The sequence below is a fragment of the Podarcis tiliguerta genome (assembly GCF_965153285.1).
Source record: "Podarcis tiliguerta genome assembly, contig: HAP1_SCAFFOLD_176, whole genome shotgun sequence".
NCBI classification, from domain to species: Eukaryota; Metazoa; Chordata; class Lepidosauria; order Squamata; family Lacertidae; genus Podarcis; species Podarcis tiliguerta.
Window position 1 is genome coordinate 1 of NW_028148613.1, and position 18,611 is coordinate 18,611.

An 18,611-nucleotide genomic window follows, 5' to 3' on the forward strand; every position below is an offset into this window, starting at 1 on the left:
TCTCGCTTTACTGGCCGAGGGAGCTGATGTTGGTCCGCAGACAGTTTTTCTGGTTCATGTGGCCAGCATGACTAAGCCGCTTCTGGCGACATCAGAGCAGCACACAGAAACGCCGTTTACCTTTAAGCCGGAGCGGTACCTATTTATCTACTTGCACTTTGACGTTCTTCTGAACTGCTAGGTTGCCAGGAGCTGGGACCGAACAATGGGTGCTCACCCTGTAGCGGGGATTTGAATTGCCAACTTTTTGATTGGCAAGCCCAAGGCTCAGTGGTTTAGACCACAGCGCCACCCACGTCCGTTAGCTGAGGATAAGGTTCCATATATTCCTTGCAATGTGTTCCACATTCAGTTCCAAGCACCTTGCTCATGAAAGCACCAGGCCTGAGCATCAAAGCTCAAATGAAACCTCAAAGCAGAGAAGATTAACTCATTGGCCTTTGGATGTTTCTGATCTGGAGATCCCATCACCCCTGATCTTTAGCCACAAATAACAGCCACTCCATGGAGCGCAGGACAGAAGAGTGAATTGGCTTCAGAAACAGGGGTGGGAAGGGGGAAAGGGGGCTTAGTCATATTCTAGGGTGGAAAGGAGAAAGGAAAGGACAGGTTGGCCAGTTATGATGGGGTGCAGAGTGGAACATGGCAGGTGGAGCGAGCAGAGAAGCAGAGCCCCTCCCGTTTGAAAATATTTTTGTAAGTTCCATTGAGTCTAGTTAGAAAAAGGTGTTTGAGAAAAAGGATGATGATGATGATTGCAAGAATGAGAAAAAGGACAAGAGAGCATGTGAAGATTGCCCTTACCTTCAAGTAAGCAAAGAGTCCATCATTTCACCTTTGAAATCTCCTTGCCCTGCATGTCCCACTCAACCTCTTCAATCAATGGACTTGAATCTCTTTTTTCTGGAAGAACTGTTTGAAGCTATTACTACTACCAGTGCTATTTCCAGGGGGGATGCAGGGGTCCGCATACCCCTAAACATTTTGTGAATCGAGGTTTGGCCATATTGAGGAGCAGTATTTCAACATGAGTAGGAAAATGAGAGTAACCCTAAACATTTTTTAGGGGGGGGGGAGCACAGGCTACTACTAAGAATAATTATTGTGGGAGGCGAGCATGTGAAAAGTGCCCTTCCTTCAGGTAACTGCAAGGGTCCAGCAATGCGATGGGGACAGGTGAGGGGTGAGTCATTTACCTGAGGGATACATCCCCCTGGCACTGCCTATGTGGGGCATTGCATCCTCCTCATAAATGTTTCAGGAGTGCTTTTCCAGAGGCACGTGATTTTGGCAACGTTCTCGTCCACGTCAGCCTAGGTCACAACGTCCCAAAGAAATTACAATTATGAAATCTTCTTCTCCCTACCTGCCCTCTCTTGGCAAGCTTTGGGGCTCCATTAGCTTAAAAGCCAGCATTGGGCTTTGCCACCACAATTCAACCTGAGCCATGAAGATCCTTCACCTGTGCTTGGCTGTTCTCTCTTTGCTGCTCCTGGCTTTCCCAGGTAAGGGATGGAGAGGAAGAAGACAGAGGGACACCTGCCAGCCTATTATGGGGTGGAAGAGGGAGAGGAGTACAGTGGCTGTTCTGTGGCCTTGCAAAGGAAGCTCACTTTTCTTTCTAGAGACGTTTGTTTAGTGGTAATCTCTTTAGTGGGAATTCTTTGCATAAAAAATGTATATATGCGACAAAATTGCCTACCAAAGTGTGTCTACTAGGGAAAATATGCACTGTGTTGCTGAATTTCCCCCATTATGCCCATAACTGCTATGCAATTTCCCCTATTATAACCTATATTTTCATCCTATTGTCATGAACTTACACTTTTTCTGGTACATTTTTTAAACACATTACTTGGAGGGAGAGCTGCCTTTGAGAGGACAGCTGTGCTTTGATGTTCACATGTTGACTTCATTATGGCACAGGAATATAAGGAAAAGGGGACGCGGGTGGCCCTGTGGTTTAAACCACTGAGCCTCCTGGGCTTGCCAATCAGAAGGTTGGCGGTTTGAATCCCCACGGTGGGGTGAGCTCCCATTGTTCGGTCGCAGATCCTGCCAACCTAGCAATTCGAAAGGACATCGAAGTCAAGTAGATAAATAGGTACCGCTCTGGTGGGAAGGTAAACAGCTTAGTCATGCTGGCCACATGACCCGGAAGCTGTCTCTGGTCAAACACCGGCTCCCTCAGCCTGTAAAGTGGGATGAGCACACATCCCCAGTTGTCTGCAACTGGACTTAACTGTCAAAACAGTCCTTTACCTTTTTTTAATATAAGGAAAATGGCTTTGCATGTAAAACTGGTAAGGAAAAACAAAAGGAACCTCTTCTTCTCTCAGTTTGGTTAGATTTTATGGAATTCTATGCAAATTTATGGAATATGTTTTACAAAATAAAAATTTGATTTGTCTCTTCCACAGGTCTGCCAATAAATTTGGGGTATATGGTTTCTAATTAGTGGGAAATGTTTCTTGATGTAATATAGAGCCTTTTATTCTGGGTAGTCCTTGGGGCTCTGATGGCTTCAGTTACACACTTTAGTTTCTCTATAATGTATAAGCCATGTGTGCCTCACTTCTTGCTGTCGTGTTTCGTGGACTGACACCTTCCACTCATGAGCAAATATCTGGATAAGCACATTTACCTTTTCTTCCTGTGAATATAGCAAGGGTGGTAAACACCAGTGGCCAGTGGCAGGGGTGGAGGTGGGGGGTAGGAGTTGGGATGCCACAGCACCCAGAGAGTCACAGAGCCACTCCTGTTCAAAGGGCTGTGGAGTGGTTCCTCTCTTTCATCCTATTGTGATTTAACTTCCTTCTCCCCATTTATGTTTGTTTCTCTCCTTGCACAGGATCTGCACAGGACCAGGAACCTAAGAATTCTAGGCAGTGCTATCATGCCAATGGTATTTGCTTCCCTTTAGGTTGTCCCGGTACTCTTGAAAGGATTGGAAGTTGTAGTCCTAGACATGCCTGTTGCAGAAGGTAATTTCAGCTGACCAAATGAGAATTACACCTCCTACCCCTCTCCCATTACCCTCTGGATCGATCATTTTAAGTACCCAATGCAGAGTCCCCTAAACTGATCATCCTTTGCCTGCAAGCTCAATTGCTCCATTGCAAAAATAGAAATAAAAATACCTATGCCAGAATCAGCCAAGGGTGGCACATCCCATTTTGCCGCTTGATGCAAAATGCTAATTGCTGCTTGGCCATTCTGCCGGCACGGCTCCTAAGCCCATCTACCTGCTCCTCCTGCCATGGCCTGATATGCCACTAACACACACCATACCCTGTTAACTGCAGGCACAGATGTGGAACTACCATTGTTGCCCATTTTAAGCAAGATGGTGCCGAGTTCTTTGCCCACAGGCAGAACCAGCGGGGCAGGAGGAGCACCAATGGGTTTGTTGTCTGAGGGGCTTCTGCCACCAGAAGCAGGGTCCTCACCTGCCTCATGGCTGGTCCAGCTGTCTTTGGCCCCTTTGCCCTGTGAGCTTATGCCAGTTCGCCTTTGACAAATCCCTAAACCACACCGTATGGGCACATTTAATTTGTTGTGCAGCTTCATCCATTGTTTATCTCAGTGCCTAAGGGATGTCCATTCTGCAGCTTTAACAGATGCTGGGCACTTACTCTGTGTGGTGTCCTGCCCTCCACCATTTAAGATTACCTCAGTTTCACATCCCATACATTCCAGGCAAATCTCCCACTTTCAATTCCAAGCAGATTCATTATTATTTTATCTTTTAAAGAAAGAACCTGAGGCAGTAGACTTTTGTCTTGGGACCTGGCAGAGAAATTAGCAACTGGACTGACTGAACCCCAGGGTGCCAGTTCTCACGTGTTTCCAAAACATTGTCACAAAATTGTGAGCCAGCTTCCTGTTAACCCAGAACTCTTACTCAGGGCCACATAGAAAACAAATCCCTGCCATGCATAACATCCAGTCTGCAGGAGAATATTGGAGACCTTGAAAGCTCCCTCACTATTCTGTGACATATTTAATTGTACCTAGAAAAGTAAGTCCCCCAGGGGTAAGGATGGGCTAGAGATTGGATTCAATTCTCATCGAAAGGTGAATCTTTGTAATTCGTAGTTTCTGGAAATGAAAAACTGAAACAGACCTATCCCTACCCAATGGTTTATTATCATGAAATCTTTCTTGTGGTCCAACATGCCTTGCTTTGTGTTTTCGTGTCTCAAATATGGTCACTTTGCTATGAAACCGAGTTAACTGTTGTCTTTTTGTTGCTGGTTTCTATGTTTTAGATAGGAGGAGTGATAGATGCCTTTGAAAAGTGGAAGATGCTCCCTCTCTTTGAGAGCCGCTGGATCCCGCTTGATCCCCAGCTAGGGACTTCTTCTCCAAAGCATCCAGATTGAAAAAGCAACATTTTCAAGGCTCACATGAGCTTGTGCCTTGCAATAAAAGCAGATTCAAAAGCCTTTTCCCCTCTGTTTTTCATTTCTAAACATGAGTGTTATTGCTAGTGAAGCCAAAATGGCACTTTACGTCCATGAGAAGGAGGTGTCAGGCATGGTTGTGGAGAGGCCCAAAACATCATTAGAAAGGAAGACTAAAAGGGCGTGAGCATCCCCCAAAACCTGAGTGGCACTCTTTTAAAAAGTATGCCAATAGAAATATAGTCATCCTTCAAAATCCACAGGTGTCTGAATTTTGGGATTATTGAACTGACCAGACCAGGTCTGGAAGCTTCCTCTTAAAGATTCTTGCCCCCTCCCCCCCCCACAGGATTGCAGGTTGGGAAGTGTTTTGATCACACAGGGTCCCCGGACATTTCGCCGTCTATTGATCCCTGTTCCACCACTTTATTTCTTGCTACCACCACCCAGCCCCTACCTGGTAAAATACTGAGTCCAGTCAGGGTTAAGTTGGAACATAAACTTCTGTTTATTTCTTGCAGTTTAACAAGCGTGTGGTTTCATAAACAGTCTCAGTGAATTACAATCATGGGGTGCTGTCAGGGAACTGCCATCGGAGCTGGAGGCAGAGAGGAGGCTCCAGAGGGATGGCGGAGAGGGTCCCAGTAGGGAGAGAGGTAGCCCATCCGCTGGGGAAGGAAATCAGCGTAACACCAGTGGAGAAGGGGGGGAGATGGGGGAATCGGAGAGGTGGCTCCAGGACTCCTCGCCTGAGACTAGCGGAGAGGGCACGAGTACTCCGCTGCCCACACCCACTGTGCGCAGAAGACTTCCACGCAGGCAAAGTAGGAGAAGACTGGGCGTCAAACAGATTTTATGCTGGAAGAGGTTCAAGAAACGCCCACTGACGGATTCTGCCAGCGACTGAGGCAGCCACGGAACTTGGGGCTGTCCAGACAGAAAGGGTTCAACCAGGCAACCTAGCCAGGAGTAACGACAACTTACGCACGAGCAAGCCCCAGAACCATTAAAGATGCCTATCCAGACCTATAACTTCTGCTACCTGCTCTTACTCACTAAACCACCTCTCAGATATTTACTTGTCTTCCTAGCGCCTAACTGTTCCTGACTCAGCTTATTTCGCTACACTAATTCAACCTACCCACAGACTAGCCCAATTCACCCCCACTCCAACCAACCACCCCACTCCCAACAAACTCCTCCCTTCGCCCCTCCCAGAGCTGGTTTTATAGTCCCTCTGACTCCACCCCCTGGGTTCTGATTGGGTAACATGTTTAACTATTTCACCTCCAGCACTCTCCTATGTTAACGTCACAGGAAATAGCCCAGGATTTGCAGAAATTAGCTCCACAAGCCCACTCATTATAGTATATTAGGCTGAATTGCATGCACATGTGCCTACCGGGAAGAATTCTTCATCCTAGGATCCCATGGCACCCAGTCTGGTGAGATAAGAGAATGCAAATAATAACAAGAACAAGAACAGGAACAAGAACAACAACAACAACAACAATTTATTATTGATACCCCACCCACTGGCTGGGTTCCCCCAGCCCCTCTGGGCGGCTTCCAACAGAATATTAAAATACAATAACCTATTAAACATTAAAAACTTCCCTAAACAAGGCTGCCTTCAGAGGTCTTCTAAAAGTTTGGTAGTTGTTTTTCTCTTTGACATCTGGTGGGAGGGCATTCCACAGGGCAGGTGCCACTACCGAGAAGGCCCTCCGCCTGTTTCCCTGTAACTTGGCTTCTCGCAGTGAGGGAACCACGGCTGGACCAAGGCTGTTTAGGGCTTTAAAGGTGAACACCAACACTTTGAATTGTGCTTGGAAATGTACTGGGAGCCAGTGTAGGTCTTTCAAGACCAGTGTTAAATGGTTTTCGCAGCCGCTCCCAGTCACCAGTCTAGCTGCTGTATTCTGGATTAGTTGTAGTTTCCAGATCACCTTCAAAGGTAGCCCACACAGAACGCACTGCAGTAGTCCAAGTGAGAAATAAGTAGAGCATGCACCACTCTGGTGAGACAGTCTCTGGCCAGCTAGGGCCTCAGCCTGCATACCAGATGGAGCTGGTAAACAGCTGCCCTGGACACAGAATTGACCTGCTCCTCCATGCACAGCTGTGAGTCCAGAATGACTCCCAGGCTGCACACCTGGTCCTTCAGGGCACAGTTACCCATTCAGGGCCAGGGAGTCTTCCACACCTGCCCATATTCTGTCCCTCCGAAAACAGTACTTCTGTCTTGACAGGATTCAACCTCAATCTGTTAGCCACCGTCCATCCTCCAACCGTCTCCAGACACTCACACAGGACCTTCACCGCCTTCACTGGTTCTGATTTGAAAGAGAGTTAGAGCTGGGTATCATCCGCATACTGATGAACACCCAGCCCAAACACCCTGATGATCTCTCCCAGCGGCTGCATGTAGATGTTGAAAAGCAGGGGGGAGAGGACACAACCCCGAGGCACCCCACAAGTGAGAGCTCAGGGGTCTGAACACTCATCCCCCACCACCACTTTCTGAACATGGCCCAGGAGGAAGGAGCAGAACCACTGTATAACAGTGCCCCAGCTCCCAGCCCCTTGAGATGGTCCAGACATATGTTATGGCTGATGGTGTCAAAAGCCACTGAGACATCCAGGAGAACTAGGAAACAGCTCTCACCTTTGTCCCTAACCCGCCGGAGATCATAGACCTGTGCGACCAAGGCCGTTTCAGTCCCAAGATGAGGCCTGAATCCTGACTGGAAGGGATCCAAATGGTCTGCTTCTTCCAGGCATGCCTGGAGTTGTTCAGCAACCACTCTCTCAATCACCTTGCCCAAGAATGGAAGATTTCAGACTGGATGATAGTTGGCCATATTGGCAGCATCTAAAGATGGTTTTTTAAGAAGCGGTTTCATAACCGCCTCTTTCAGCAGGTCTGGGAAGGCTCCCTCACAGAGAGAAGCATTCACCACCCCATGAAGTCCATCGGCAAGGATCAATGAGACAGGTGGTTGGTTTCACTCGTCCAAGCAGCCTGTCCACATCCTCGGAGGTAATAGATTGGAATTGATTCCACGCAACTTGACTAGACAGGACTCTAGCACTCTCCCGCCCTGGCCCTGCTCCCACGGTGGAGTCTACCTCTTCCTGAATCTGAGTGACTTTATCTGCAAAAAACTTTGCAAAATCATTGCAGGAGATCATGTGGCCCGTACTGGGCCCTGATGTAGCAGGTGGTTCCGCTGAATTGCAAATCACCTGAAAGAGTCTCCTGCTGCTGTTTTCTGCAGATACAATAGAGGCGGTGAAGAAAGTCCTCTTTGCCATCGCTACCGCCACTTGGTAGGCTCGACATTGAGCTCTAACGCGTGTCCGGTCAGCTTCCGAATGAGTTATCCACCACTGGCGCTCTAGCCATCTCTCTCTCTCTCTTTTTAAATTCTTTTTATTGAGTTTCTCTTAAGAAAGGGAAAAAAAGAAAAAAATCAAAAAGAAAAAGAAAAAACAAGACAGATCAACAGATTAATAAACAATATCCGTACATAACGCAGGAATGACATTCATTACCATTTTTGTCCTTTTCCTTAAAACATTATATTTTAAAATATTTAAACCTTTTCCCTACACCTCCCTTGACCTCCTACCCTCCTGTTTTTGGGTTTCTTAATAAGAAGTTCTTTCTTTTTTCTGCAGCTATTAATTGTTACTGTTTGCGCGTCGTAAGACTTATATCAAACCTGCTATAGTTTTTAAGTCTCTGTAGTTACCTTCAATGTATACCATAAATTTTTTCCAATCATTAACTAACTTTGTATTTTTTTGGTTTCTAATTTTTTGTGTCATTTTTGCTGACTCAACATACTCATATAATTTTGCTTGCCAATCTCTGATTGTTGGGATATTTGGGCTCTTCCAATTTTGTGCAATTAATATTCTAGCAGCAGCCGTAGCATATTGGAAAAACGTCTTATCTTGTTTTTTGATTTCGTCTCCAATTATTCCTAGTAAGAAGGCCTCTGGCTTTTTAGGGAAGGTGTATCTAGGTATTTTTTTTAACTCATTATATATAAGTTCCCAAAATTTCTTCATTGTTTCACAGGTCCACCACATATGGTAGAAATTACCTTCTTTAATTTTACACTTCCAGCAAGCCTTGTTTCCTGTTTTGTATATTTTCCCTAGTTTTGCCGGTGTGATGTGCCACCTATACATCATCTTTTCCAAATTTTCTCTAAGTAAAACACATGCCGTGAATTTCATTCCACTATTCCATAAATTCGACCACTTTTCATATTCTATATTATGTCCGAGGTCCATTGCCCATTTTGTCATGACCTCCTTAATTTCTTCATCTTTAGTATCCCAATCTAATAATATGTTATACATTTTAGATAATAACTTGGATTTGCCTTCAATTATTTCTATCTGGAATTTAGATTTTTTCTCATTTATCCCTACTTTTTTATCTTCCTTCCAAACTGCATTTATTTGATGGAATTGCAGCCAGCCTGTTAACTTGTCTTTCAACTCCTCATATGTCCTCAATTTCCATCCACTCTCTGATCCTATCAGTAGGTCTTCATATGTCAGTCTTTCTCCTTCCATGTTTACTTTTTTGATTGTTAGAATATCAATTGGGGATAACCACCAGGGTGTTTTCCATTCCAAAAGTTTTTTATTTCTCTCCCAGACTTCATATAGTGGCCCTCTAATAATGTGGTTTGAAAAACCTTTATGTACCTTTTCTTTATCTAGCCACAGATAGGCATGCCAACCGAACCTGTTGTTGAAGCCTTCCAAGTCTAGCAGGTCCGTATCTTCCAATCTTATCCAATCTCTGATCCAACAGAGACAGGAGGCCTCAAAGTATAACTTCAGGTTAGGAACCGAGAAGCCCCCTCTTTCTTTCCGATCTGTTAGTAATTTGAATCTGATTCTCGGTCTCTTCCCATTCCATATAAATTTCGAAAGAGTTCTTTGCCAATCTTTAAACATTGAGGAGCCTCTAATCACAGGGATGTTTTGGAACAAAAATATCATTCTTGGGAGTATGTTCATTTTTATGGCCGCCATCCTTCCCATCCATGAAAGTTTTACTCTGTTCCACGTATCTAGATCTTTTTTGATCTCCTTCCATGTTGTGAGATAATTATCTTGAATTAGATTTATATTTTTTGTTGTTAGCCAGATTCCTAAATATTTTATTTTTTTAGCCACCTTAATTCCGTTCTGTGTCTCCAGATTTTCTCTTTCGTCTTTTTCCAAATTTTTAGTCAACATTTTTGTCTTTAATTTATTTAACTTGAAACCGGACAGCTTGCCATATTCTTCTAATAACTCCAAGGCTTTACTAACACTCTTCTGCGGTTCTTCCAGAGATAGCACCATATCATCTGCATATGCTTTTAGTTTGTATTCTTTCATTCCTATTTTGATCCCTCTAATCTCTGATGTTGCTCTAATCTTATTCGTTATTACCTCCAATCCCATAATGAATAAAAGCGGGGATAGAGGGCATCCCTGTCTTGTTCCTTTTTCAATTTTAAATGAATTTGTTAAATTGTTATTTATAATCAGTTTGGCCGATTGGTTTGAATAGATCGATTTAATCCCTTCCATAAATTCACCTTCTAGCCCTGCTTTCTCCATGCTTTTTAACAAGAACAACCATGAGACATTATCGAACGCCTTCAGCGCCGCAGGTACCTCATTCTTACACTCCAGATATTCTATGATGTTTATGATATGCCTCACATTATCTTTGAGAAACGTGTTTGGGAGGAATCCTGCTTGATCTTTGTGTATTAAATTTACTAAGCACTTTTTCAGTCTGTTTGCCATCACTTCTGCAAAAATTTTATAGTCGTTATTTAATAATGATATAGGCCTATAGTTTTTGATATTTAATTTGTCCGTGTCCGGTTAGGGATCATCGTAATATGGGCCTCTTTCCACGTTTCTGGTATCTTACCTCCTCTTAGTATGTTATTCATAAGATCACATAACACTGGCGTTAGTTGGTTTTCTAATGTTTTATAGTATTTTATTTCGAAGACTATTGAGTTATGATCGGATAGAGTTCTAGGTTGGATTTCACACTTAGATGTTCTTAATGTGAGTTCTCTTGAGATCCAGATTTGATCAATTCTGCCCCAGCTCTTATGTGGCTCTGAGAAGAAGGTGAATTGCTTCTCAATTGGGTGTTTATATCTCCAAATGTCTACTAGATCTAAATTTTCCTCTAAGTTGTTGAAGGATCTTGGCAGCTTCCCTTGATTACCTTTTTTCTTTTCTGATTGTCTATCTATTTCTGGTGCCGGTACTCCATTAAAATCACCCAGTAATATTGTCTTGTTACACTCTAACTCCAATAGTATTTGTTCCAGTTTCTTAAAGAACTCCAATTTATTCAGGTTCGGGGCATATATGTTTATCACGTTGAGTTTTTCACCCTGAAAGTTAATTTGAACCCCCAAAATCCTTCCTTCATCATCTTTGCAAATTAACTTGGGTTCCCATTTTTCTTTGACATATGTCACTACCCCTCTTTTTTTTCCCGGCAATGGAGTTTATAAACTCAACGCCTAATTTTTTATTTATGAGGATATGTTTATGCTTTTTAGTCATGTGTGTCTCCTGTATACATATCAGATCAAGGTTCTTTCTTTTCAAAACATTCACGATTTTATTCCTTTTGGTTTTTTCATTCAGTCCATTCACATTCCAAGACAGAATTTTCAGATTCATTATTGTATTTACTTTTCAAACTACAAATAACCAATAATTTAAATTCGAGTGGCTTTGTTTTCTGGTTCCTCTTCCTCTTCTTCTTCTTCAGCTACTCCCTCTTCTTCCGCCTCTTCCTCTTCTTCTTCCTCCCTTCTTTTGTTTTTCTGTTCTTTTCCTTTCTCCTTTTTCCTTCTTCTCTCCTCTGGGTCTTCGTTTCTTCCTCCGTATCTCACCTCCGCTTTCCCAAGCTCTTTCTCGTATCTGCGCAGAAACTTCCTTACTTCTTGGGTCTCAGTAATTCTAAATCTTTTTTCTTTATAGAAAAAGGAGATCCCCTCAGGGAACTCCCATCTATGTTGTATACCATTGTTTTTTAACACACTTACTACCTGTTTATATCCTTCTCTTTTGCGTAGGAGTCTAATTGGTACTTCTTTAAAGATGATAATTGGCCTGCCTTCAATAATTAATTTCTTTTGATAACTTGTTCTTAATATCATGTTTTTGAATTCCATTGAATTAAATATAACTAAGCAGTCTCCTGGGACTTTTCTCAATTTTACTTGTGTAGACCTTATTTTGATCCTGAAGGCATTTACAATTTGATAGGCAACCTCCTCCTCTTTCAATTCTAACCATTTCCCTAGCTCTTTTGTCATTTTTTCTTTTATATTCTCATTTGTCTCTTCTCCTACTCCTCTAAATTTTAAATTTAGTTGTTTCTGTTTCATTTCAATCATTGCTAAATTATCCAAGATTTGGTCTTTATTTCTATTCAGTTCTCCTATTTCATCTTTTATCCTATCTGTCTCCTTCTTTTGTTCTTTCATATCTTTTTGTATTTTTTTGCTTGTTTCCTCCATAGTCTTTGATCGAACAGTCAAGTCTTTAATTTTATTTGACAATTCTCCTACTGCTCCCTCTATTTTCTTATCTATCAACTCATGCATCTCTCCTAGCTTTTCCTCCATGTGTATTTCACTCTGTTTGAATTCTTCCTTTATTTTTTGCCATAAGATATCTAAATCCTTTATTTCTTCTTGTCGGGATGCTCTCCTGTCAGATGGTGTTCCTCCTATCTTTTTCCCATTCTTCCCAGCCATCTCTTCCCTCACACCTTTTAATATTAAATTTCTTGTAATATTTATTCTCTCCCCTAGAGGGCGCATAATCTTTACCAATTTTAATTAATTATCCGGCAATATATTCAACAGCCTTTTCATGAATTAAAAAAAAGAGGAACATATAATATAGTTCTGAAACAGTATTAACTTATAAGGTTTCCAACTCCAAATAAAGTCCCAAATACCAGTTGGCTTCCCAGAAGTTGCCAATTATTTTCCCCAAACCCAAATCTCAATCTCTAAATTTACAATCTGTAAACTCTAAATGTAGGTAAGGTCCGCAGTAAATTCCAGTTAGTACAGGTTATTTCAAATTAATTCAATAATACATTCATCAGAGAATTATTATTTATGCACTGAAAAAGGACCTTATGTAAAGACCATTAGTAGGGTATTAATCTTATAAAGAAAAGTTTGTATAAAATGGCCACTAAGAAAGTAAAGTTTTAGCACATATCTTGAAATATATATTCTTATTTTAAATGATGGCTTCTTCTTCTTTCTTTTGCTTGATCTTCAGCCACTTGATTAGCTTAATCCAATTCAAATGTTTTATCAGGAGAGGGGATCAATATTTTAGAGATCGGTCTGAGAAGAAACGATTCCTTCTGTGTCCAAAAAGGGGCAAATCGCACCAACACAGTCCATGGAGAAGGAAGCAATGGGTGGGCAAAAAAGAAAACAGAAATTTAGGCGTAGTCCTTAATGTGCGTGCTAGTAGTTTCCAGACAGTTAAGCCTCTGGGAAAAAAAAAAAGAGGAGGTAAAAAGAAGAATGCAGTTTATTTTAAGTTCTACGTTCTATGCTCTTCAGCCACTTGCTGGCTTAATCCAATATGAGTTATATTAAAGAGGGACCCAAGAGTCCAAAATCAATCTGATTGCTGGGGGGGGGGGTATATACCCCCATGGTCTAAATGTGCCTCTTCTTAAATGATTTCAAAAAGCTCCAACCTTGAAAGTCCGGGGTGTTCTTAATTTAATCCCAACACTAAAACAGAAGAGAATAAATATCCAAGTAAGGATATGTGTATAGTCCTATAAATTCAGTTCATGGGGTTCCTGGTAGCTCAGAGAAAGAAAGTGAAAATCCAATAAAACAAAACAAAACATCACAGTTCTTTAATAGCGGGGGGTTAAAGTCCAATAATTAAGGTTTGCAATGAAAAAAAGGAGAGGCAGGAACCAATAAACACTCCTGTTTCTCAATTTCCAGACTGTAACATAGAGGGTTCAGGATTTAGAGCAGAGAGAAACAGACAAATGGGAATTATTATTTAATATCTAATCTAAGGCATTTGTATTTTATTTTATTTTATCTTTATTTTATTTTATCTTCTTTCCTCTCTCTTCCTACCCCCTGTATCTCAGTCTTAAGAATTAAGGCTCTGAAGTGTTTCACTCTTTGTAGCCACTCTGTTCAGTTCTTTCTCTTTTCTCTTAAAGGTTTCCCCAGAAAAAATACAAAGTTTCTAAAGGTCTTCTTTGTTATGTTTATGTTATTTAGTTTCCTTTGCCTCACTGCAAATTGTTGAGGGCTTTCCCTCTGTTGTTTCCACAGCAGGAGACTAATCACTTCCTTTCTTCCTTTCTTCACTCCTACGGCTCTGTTTGCTACGCCATTTTCACGCCGAAAAGCAGTGCGGGTTCCTCATTTAAATCCTTTTACATTCAGAGTTCACTTAGTGTATAGCCCAAATTTTTAGCCACAAATTACTCCAAAAACACTAAGGGTTCTGTTCTTAAAGTTACGGAGGTTTGTCGCTTTTCCAGTGGGAGCTAGAGGCATCACCACACGGGGTCCGCAGAGCTTACCCTTTGCATTTCTCAGTCCCGTCGTTCTCGAGTCCTCTTTTAAAAACCCCCGAAAAAAACGTCGGGGCTACTCCAACGCCGCTGGTCAGCTTATCCCTCAAGGGGGCCTCCCTTGAGATTTTGGAGGTCGCAGTGCCCTTGCGTTGCCCCCAAGCCCCCGTGTATCTCGGAGAAGCCCTTCAGCTGCTTCTCTGCGCTCCCTGCTGCTTGCGATCCAAACCAGGAAGTCGGCGCTTTAGCCATCTCAGCGATTGTTTCATTGCCCTCAGATCTGTGGAAAACCATGCAATTGGAGAGGGCGTTTCACAGCTAAAAAGTCAATAGCCCTGTTTAACGCCACATTCCAGTGGGCCACCAGGCAATCAGCTGAAAGGCCATCAACATGAGATAAAGCATCCCCTGCCAATCTCTGGAAAACATTTGGATCCATTAAGTGGCGGGGGCAGACCATCCAACAAAATGGCTGGGGCAGGTTCCACGGGGGGGAGGGAGGATGCACTGGGAGGACCAATCTCAGTGATTAGGGGTAGGAGGAGGAGTTACGCTAAGACCAGACTATGTCATTACCGAAGAGGCAGGTTTAGTCGTTGTTTGAGGACTATCCCTGCCTCTGGGTCTGGTCCACAGATCTGAGGGCAGATGTTTTCAACATCTACATTCAGCAGCTGGGAGAGATCATCAGGTGGTTTGGCCTGGGTGTTCATCATATGCAGCTGACACCTCCTTCTCATGGACGTAAGGTGCCATTTTGGCTTCACTAGCAAGAACACTCATGCTTAGAAATGAAAAACGGAGGGAAAAGGCTTTTGGATCTGCCTTTTTTGCAAGGCACAAGCTCATGTAAGCCTTGAAAATGTTGCTTTTTTTCAATCTGGATGCTTTGGAGAAGAAGTCCCCAGCTGGGGATCAAGCGGGATCCAGCAGTTCTCAAAGAGAGGGAGCATCTTCCACTTTCAAAGGCATCTATCACTCCTCCCGTCTAAAACGTAGAAACCAGCAACAAAAAGACAACAGTTAACTCAGTTTCATAGCAAAGTGACCATGTTTGAGACACGAAAATACAAAGCAAGGCATGTTGGACCACAAGAAAGATTTCATGATAATAAACCATTGAGTAGGGATAGGTCTGTTTCAGTTTTTCATTTCCAGAAACTATGCGTTATATAACTTCACCTTTCGATGAGAATTAAATGCAGTCTCTAGCCCATCCATACCCCTGGGGGACTTTTCTAGGTACAATTAAATATGTCATGAAATAGTGAGGGAGCTTTCAAGCTCTCCAATATTCTCCTGCAGACTGGATGTTATGCACGGCAGGGATTTGTTGCCTTTGTGGCCCTGAGGAAGAGTTCTGGGGAAAGTCCAGTTGCAGACAACTCTGGGGTTGTGCGCTCATCCCACTTTACAGGCTGAGGGAGCCAGCGTTTGTCCGCAGACATCTTCCTGGTCATGTGGCCAGCATGACTAAGCTGCTTCTGGTGAACCAGAGCAGGACACAAAAAGTGCTGTTTACCTTCCCACCAGAGTGGTACCTATTTATCTACCTTCACTTTGATGTGCTGTCAAATTGCTAGGTGGGCAGGAGCTGCGACCGAGCAATGGGAGCTCACCCCGTCGTGGGGATTCAAACCGCCAACCTTCTGATCAGCAAGCCCAAAAGGCTCAGTAGATTAAATCAGAGGGCCACCCGCGTCCGTTTTTCCTTATATTCCTGTGCCATAATGAAGTCTACATGTGAACATCAAAGCACAGCCGTTCTCTCAAAGGCAGCTCTCTCTCCAAGTAATGTGTTTAAAAAATGTACCTGAAAAAGTGTAATTTCATGACAATAACATGAAAATATAGGTTATAATAGGGGAAATTGCATAGTAGTTTTGGGCATAATGGGGGAAATTTAGCAACAGATAGATGCACCTTTGTAGGCAATTTTGTCTGATATATACATTTTTATGCAAAATTTACCACTAAACAAACGTCTCTAGCAAGGAAAGTGAGCTTCCTTTGCAAGGCCACAGAACAGCAACTGTACACCTCTCCCTCTTCCACCCCATAATAGGCTGGCAGATGTCCCTCTGTCTTCTTCCTCTCCAGTATTAAAAGAACTGGCAGATGTGATCTCAGAACCACTGGCAGTCACCTTTGAGAATTCCTGGAGAACAGGCAAAGTCCCGCCAGACTGGAGGAGGGCAAATGTTGTCCCTATTTTCAAAAAGGGGAAAAGAGAGGACCCAGCTCCGGAATGAATTAAGTTTGTAACCTGAGGTACCACTGTATATTGGAATCATATAAATTATTATCAACTTGTACATACAATTTGGAAAACTTTAGGATGCTTGTCATGATTAACTATTGATTAGTCTGCACGTTTACAGTAATTTCCCCACAAGTCACCTCTATTCAATGTCAGAAGTAGAGCTGGCAAGTTTGAGGAAACTTCTGGAGAAGAACCTGGCAAGAACTTTGAAGGAACCAAGTGTCGCTGTTCATAAAAAAAAGTGAAATGCTGCTGAATTGAGGATGTGTCTGGGCTCTAGGAAGGTGAACAAAATAATGTTGACAAACCACTATCCTCTACCACAGATTGGGGATTTGTTGGAAAGGATGAGGCCAGCGAAAGTTTTCATGAAGTTGGATTTGAGTGGGGAGTATAACTCAATTTGAATCAGAGAGGGAGGTGAGTGGAAAACTATATTTTCCACCAGGTATGGCAGCTTCAAGTATTTTGTCATGCCCTTTGCATTCCAGTCAGGAGCAGCAACGTTCCAAGATTTCATCAGCTACATACTCAGAGTCCTGGTGGACTGTTTTTATAACATTTTGATTTATTCAGAGAAAGCCACTTCCGAGCTAGGGAGGAGGTGTGGTTCGGGCTTCACACCCCTCCCCACACTCACGGGGGCTGGCTTAAGCCCCCACGTGATACCAGGGAATCCTCGGATGCCTCATCCCCGGGTCAGCTGCTGCATTTAGGTCTGGTGCGGCCGAGGGTCTCCCTCATTCCTGCACTGCAGCTAGCCAGGTTTTTTTTTGCTCCCGGAGACCGCTCAGCTGGTAAGGTTCCCCCCCCCCCCCGGTCCTCGTGTGTGCTTGTCCGCTTGCTTAATCCTTTGGTTGTTTCCCCCTAGGTTTTCCTCGTTCTTAGCCGGCTGAGCGGAAGAAAGGAGAGTGATTTCATCTGAACCATAGCAACTCTCAGGGGCCCGGCACCTTCGCCAGGAACACGTCCCCGAAGATAATTGGCTACAGAGCTTCAGAGCTCTGCTTCAGTTGTTTTTCTGTAGGTTGATTCGTGCAGCACGCGGATCGGCAAGAGGGACTAGGAGCGGATCATACCCCACGGCGGCTGACTCCTCGCCCGCCAAACCCTCACTGCGAGAGCTCCATCCGCCCGCCCAAATAGCTGCCTGAGGCTTCATTAGCGGCTGTGTTCTCCCCCCCCCCGTTCCCTGTGTTTTGGGCTGGGTTTTTTTCACTTTTCTCCTACCGTTCGGACGCCTCTTCCCCGCTGCGCGACGTGGAATTCCCAGGAAAAAGCCACCCCCTCGTCTCCCTCCCTCCTTTGTGCTCTGCCGAGTTGGGCCTCCCCCCAAGTGCTGGACAGTTAGCCCCTGGGCCTTGATTACTTCCCCGGAGTCGGGCACGCCATTTGCGGGCTGCTGCAGCGCTCGCCAGAGGTGTGTGCGTTTGTTGCTGGTTTTACAGTCGTGCTTTTTACCTAGCATTGCTTTGTTGTAAAGGGGGAGGATGTTGCAGTGCTGGGGGGTTGCCTTTTGCGGCTGTGTTGTTTGCTTGCTGGTGTGTCTTATAAGCAGCTTAAACAGAGGCTCGAAGGGGCGGCTTGCTTTCAGTCTACTCTAACGCTCCACAGCGTGGCTCTGCCAAATAATTATTGACTGCCCAAGCCCCAGTGGCTCTTTCGCCAAGCGTAGTGTAGCATTATAACTGGTCTCTCACCAAGTGCCCTCCCTTTTTCTTTGCATTCCCTGTTTCCAAGGTGGGGCGGGAATTAAGGGGCCGTTTCTTTTCAATATTAGCCTTGCTGCCACTTTACGTCCTGTGTTAATATTTACCCTCTTCCCCCCGACTAAAATGACAGGGAAAGGGGATAAGAGGCGTTTATATGGGAAACGGAGATATAGAACCCCTCGGGCCGAGCGCACTTCCGAAAATTGGTTAGATGGGTACCAGGTTTTTATGGGTTAGTTTTGGCGGCTTATCCCAAACATACAATGCACCTCATCGCATACATGGCGCATGTGAGAAGGGCATTTGCACTAGCGGGGGAGAACGCGGCTTTAACTTATGACGAAGATTTCCGTAGAAACGCTTCCCTTTTGCCATCCACTCACTGGGACCTGAGGGACCAGAATTATTGGCTGGAGCACGTAGGCCCTTATGTTGAAAAGAGAATCAAGAACACCATATACATCATATGAAAGATGTGCTTCAGAGGTGGCAAGAACACTGGCTGTATGCCAAGTTGGGGAAATGACAGTTCCACGTCTCAACAGTAGATTTCCCGACATTTCTCCCCCTGTGTGTAGATT

At 43.8% G+C, this 18,611-nt stretch overlaps 1 long non-coding RNA gene across 2 annotated transcripts in view; it reads left to right on the plus strand.

The window, feature by feature from the left end:
• The first annotated feature begins 1,476 nt into the window (after nt 1-1,476).
• The window catches only part of LOC310669975, a 40,639-nt gene continuing 23,504 nt past the window's right edge, over nt 1,477-18,611 (plus strand). The window contains exons 1-2 of one of the 2 annotated variants that reach the window (XR_014507467.1): nt 1,477-1,505; nt 2,852-2,984. This is a non-coding gene — a long non-coding RNA (uncharacterized lncRNA). Of the gene's footprint in view, nt 1,506-2,732; nt 2,985-18,611 lie in introns of those variants that run through there. The other variant, XR_014507468.1, reaches the window with a different exon arrangement.